The following is a 5,316-nucleotide window of genomic DNA, read 5'->3' as shown; positions in this document are numbered from 1 at the left end:
ACTATACTGTATACTTAAAACTGGTTAAAATTTTAATGTTTTTAAAGATTTGTTTATTTAGAGAAAGAGTGCATGTGCGAGTAGGGGGACAGCAGAGGGAGGAGAGAAAAAAATCTTAAGGAGACACCGTGCTGGGCATGGAGCCCAATGTGGGGCTTGATCTCACAACCCTGAGTTCATGACTTGAGCAGAAATCAAGAGTCAGATGCTTAGCTGACTGAGCCACCCAGGTGCCCCTAGATTTTTAATTTTTTATGTGCTTTTTAACACAACAAAAAAAGGATTTCACTTCATTTCAGTCTGGCTCCGATGGCTCTTGTCCTCACAGCTTCACCATCAAAGAGGGACTGAGGAGAGCTGAAGTCCCAGAGAAGCACTCTGACTGCCTGGCACTGGGTCTACACCCACCATTGGGTCTCAGAAGGTGCACAGCTGGGACCGGCAGCCTCCACTAGAATCCCTTTGTTCCCGTGAAAGTGCAAATGACTGAAATGTGGGCATATGCTTGAATACGTATTTTGTTAGATCAAAATAAATTTGGAAAAAAGTCCTCTCCTCCTAGGGCTTACTAGTTGAGTGAAACAAAAAAGTGGGGATGGATTCTATTATTACTCCATGTGGCATTTCTGACAGGCATTTTTCACCCACATATTATTTCCTTCAAAGAGAAAGTTTAAAACGGCCTCGTTTGGAGTAAATACTTAGTTTTCTATCTGGAAATGATCATGTTTTCCTTGAAACGCTATACATCTATGAGTCCTGGGTTTAAAATTACTGCCTGTATCCTGTCATTTTCTCCTCCTCCTAATCCTCCTTCCAATACACGGCTGAATTTTTCTTGTGATATTTTATGTCTCGGCATCTATTCAAGTAAATTTTGTTAACTTATTTCTCCACAGGAAGGAGAAAACCACATCCCCTCCTGGAACATGGGAGGATTTTATCTCATTTTATAGAATGTTTTATACAGCATTCATTTTAATCTTCTTGCATATGATGGATTGCAGATATCTCTCTTCTTCTATAATGTCATTTTGGTGCTAAAGCAAAATGTGAACATTTACAGGTACCATTTCAAAAGAATTATTTCCTGGGGGCACATGGCTGGCTCAGTCAGTAGAGCACATGACTCTTGATCTTGGGGTTGTAAGTTCGAGCCCCACATTGGATGTACAGATGAGTTAAAAACAAAAATCCAAAAAAAAAAAGCACCCAAAACAGAAATATTTTCCATTGACTCAAAAACAATTAAAATACCACTGGAGAACATAGCAGAAGGTGAGAGAAATCTTGATGCTGGGGAAAAATATCCCAGACTTAGCATTTTGGTTTATTTGACCAGAGGGGGACGATCTGAAATGGTGAGCTGCACAGCCACCGGAGTGCGGTTGCAAGCCAGGGATTGGCACGAGAATACTGTGCACGCACACACCCCATGACAGGTGTTTGACCCAGGTCATCAAGAGCTAATGCTACTCGAGACACTGATTTCTACATCCTGGAAACATCATCAAGGAGCTTGCGCGGAGAAAACAATGCCACACAGGCCCAATGTGCAAATGCCTCATGATTTTCAACTCTGCCTCTCAAAGTAGAATCTCCTGCAGCCCAGGGACCCCCTTCTTCTCCCCGGTCATCCTAAGTGGCTTTGCCAGTGAGGCTGTTAGCTTACCCTTGATTTGCTACAGGTGGTGGTGAAGAGAGGAGTCATTTGTGAGTGCCATGAGGACACATAGCTCATGACTTCAGTGTGAGGTTTACCGATCACCACACACCAGGTACAGCAGCCCCGGTAGCCGATGTCTGGTTGGCCCTACGTTTCCTTCTCCGACTTGTAGATGTGGCCATATCTGCAGCTGCCAACCACCAGGCTCCGGTTAGGGTGGGAATTGCTTGCTCATAAGAAGCAACTGATAAATGATAAGTCATAAGAACATCTCTGCAAAAATCTAGCCATAAATATGACCAGCATATAGGGCTCCCCACTGCTTTTCTCACAAAGAAATTTAACATTCTATTTTGGGGGAATAAAATGGGATCTGGGCCCATCAATTCTAGCAATTTATGCTTTTGTGTAATCAAGCTTCCCCCCCTCCTTTTTCCCCCCCTGAAAAGTGTGTAGAAATTTAGTGGATTATCTCAAGCACATTTATTAGTTTCCTGCTGGCTTTTTTCTTCTTGTTCTTTCTGTGCCTTCATTCCAGAAGCACTTTGAAAGTTTTCCTTACCCTTCTTCACCCAGAGCCCCTCGTGCCGCATCACGGGGTCCCGCCCTCATTTAGTACAACTTAGACCAGTAAACGAGCACCGCTGACTTGCACGATGCCCAACAGAGGGAAGAGGACATGTGGAGGAAAACCGGAGCCTGCAGCGCTGTACGGTGGGATGAAAACCCAGCGTCTCCGAGTCAGCCAGAGGACGGGGAGGTGTCTGTGAGGAAGGCCGAGCTCCCAGCTAGCAGATTTTTGAGCGACAGGTAAGGATTAGCCAGAAAGATGGGCCTCCAGGCAGAGGAGGAAACGAAATCCTAACAGGTGAAATAGCATGGCCAAATACTCAGAGGTTTGAGGGCTTTCAGCCCTGAAAGAACTCAATACAGACCGTGGATGGGAAGTAAGTGATGTTTGTGCGTGTGCACGCGCATGCGCGTGTTCACACACGCGTAGCAGTGGTGGGGGGAGACACCCTGGAAGAGGAGTCTGCGACCTTAGAGGCCCCCTGCCTCAATACGGTGTTCAAATGTTTCCAGGGCCCAGGGGATCATTCCACAGCAAACAAGGCACATGAAAACACTTCTCTCCTGAACATGAGCATCAAACAGGAGAAAAACAAACAGAACCAAGCATGTGATTGCCTTTATATAGGCATAAATCTAGAGACAGATGGAACAAGTTGACGACTGAGATAGAGGGGCAATTTTTAAGCCCCTCTTGTCCTAAATCTTTACATGGCGGCTTCTTTTTTTATTATTACTGTTATCAAAATTCCTTTGAAGTGCTGCACATTTATACTGCTGTCTATGTTAACCCCAATACTCCATGAAAAAATCCAAATATAGACAGACTCCAACTTAAAAATACATTAAGTCCCCAAACTCCATTTCTAAGTTAGCTGTTTTATTCAGTGTGTGCACTCATAGAAGCAGTGTTACAAAAAGCAGCAAGCAGCACTACCCTCATTCATTCACTGCACCCGGAAAGGCTCCCTCTTTCTATTGCAAAGTTCCATGGGTTTTGACAAATTAATAATGTGATGTGCCCACCATTACAGAATCATACAAAAGAGTTTCCTTGCCCCCTCAAATGCCCTTTGCTTCACATATTTAATCCTCACCACGCCCTGAACTACTGGTAATCCTGATCTATTTACCATTTCTGTAGTTTTACTTTTTCCAGAGTGCCATATAGATAGAAACCATCCACGTGTAGTCTTTCAACTGGCTTCTTTCTCCTAGCAATGTGCATTTAAGAGTCTTTCATGTCTCTGTATGACTTGACAATTCCTCTTATTTTTAAAAATTATTAAGAGCAGTTTTAGTTTACAGAAAAATGGAGCACAAAAGATAGAAGTTCCCGTATATCTCTTCAACCTCCCTCCCCCCCACAACAGTTTCCCTATTAATGTCTTGCATTAGTATAGTACATTTTGTACAATTGATGAGTTCGTATTGATACCCTTGATGTTGAGCCCCTTGATGGCTTATTTTGGCATTGATACTTCTTTTTCCCCCTTAGGCAAAGAACTTTATTAACCTTGTTTCAAACTGTGTTCCCAGGCTTCTTCAGCTTAATTAACTGCAAAGAATGAATTGTGTATAAGCAAAAACTGAAAAGAGCTGCACGCCTTGGGCTTAAAAATATTAGAGATCTAGATTTTGTCAGATTCATGAACAAAATTTTAAAAAGCAGGCATAATACTCTGGAAAACAGCATAGAGTTTCCTCAAGAGGTTGAAAATAGAGCTACCTTACGACCCAGCAATCGCACTACTGGGTATTTACCCTAAAGATACAAATGTAGTGATCCGAAGGGGCACGAGCAACTGAATGTTTATAGCAGCAATGTCCACAATAGCCAAACTATGGAAAGAACCTAGATGTCTGTCAACAGATGAATGGATAAAGAAGATGTGGTATGTGTATATACAATGGTATATTATGCAGTCATCAACAGAAATGAAATCTTGCCATTTGCAACGAAATGGATGGAACTAGAGGGTATTATGCTGAGCGAAGTAAGTCAATCAGAGAAAGACAATTATCATATGATCTCCCTGATATGAGGAATTTGAGAAGCAGGATGAGGGGCTTGGGAGGGGGTAGGGAAGGAAAAATGAAACAAGATGGGATCGGGAGAGAGACAAACCATAGGAGACTCTTAATCTCACAAAAGAAAATGAGGGTTGCTGGGGGGAGGTGGGGAGGGAGAGGGTGGTGGGGTTATGGACATTGGGAAAGGCATGTGATATGGTGAGGGCTGTGAAGATCCACAGACCTGTACTCGTGGGGCAAATAATACATTATATGTTAATAAAAATAATTAATATAAAAAAAGGAGGCATGTATAAACTAGCAGCTCCCAGTAACTTCACGTTTTATCTTCTTCAGAACTTGACTCAATTCGGTTTTCGGTTTGCTTCATTCTTGGAAGCTTCATCACAATTCTCCACAAGATCTGGAACATCATCATCTTCCTCCTCTCTGACACCAAGTGGGGCTTTTCCGTCCACAGATTGTGGGGGCAGAGCTTCAGGCAGTCCTCTTCAGCTAGTCAGACTGTCTGCACCAAGTTGGTTTAAGACACTGGGTAGCGTTTCTGACAGCTGCTTTGTCTCAGCATGGCCCGAAATGGTGAAAGTGTTCATCACCGGTGATGCCTGAACTTTGGGGTTGTGAGAGTGGATCACTGTTCCTTGGTTTGTGAACATCTGCACTTCTTCAATACCAGACATACTTTACCCCTAACTTCTTTAAGGAGAACTGAAGTTTTTTATCATCCGCTGTAGCCGTTCTATGAACCACCTTCTTCAGGCGAGCAGTTTCTTTCCCACCAATGCGCACTCGTGCTTGCAGTTTGGAGTTTACCTTGGTTCATGGTAGTTACTTTCATCCTGTTGGAGCGGAAATGGGAGACCACAGCGGGGATGGGGTTGGTGCTCAGGGGGTCTCGGGTGGACCAGCTGAGATGAGGTGTTGGTACTGATACATTTTTAAAAACTAAAGTTCGTAGTTTATATCAGGATTCTTTTGTTATGTTTTATACTCTATGGGTTTTGAAAAATGCATAATGACATGTATCCAGCATTACCGTACCATAT

The 5,316-nt window shown here is 43.1% G+C and overlaps 1 pseudogene; it reads right to left on the bottom strand.

Annotated features, from left to right (window-relative positions):
• Nucleotides 1-4,614: 4,614 nt before the first annotated feature.
• On the bottom strand, nt 4,615-5,108 carry LOC116882659 (annotated as a pseudogene).
• Between the last annotated feature and the right edge of the window lie 208 nt (nt 5,109-5,316).

The sequence above is a fragment of the Lontra canadensis genome, unplaced genomic scaffold (genome assembly GCF_010015895.1).
Source record: "Lontra canadensis isolate GAN:19392208 unplaced genomic scaffold, GSC_riverotter_1.0 scaffold86, whole genome shotgun sequence".
Taxonomy (NCBI): Eukaryota; Metazoa; Chordata; class Mammalia; order Carnivora; family Mustelidae; genus Lontra; species Lontra canadensis.
The sequence above is the reverse complement of the archived record's forward strand: the minus strand, read 5'-3'. Positions and strand labels throughout refer to the sequence as shown.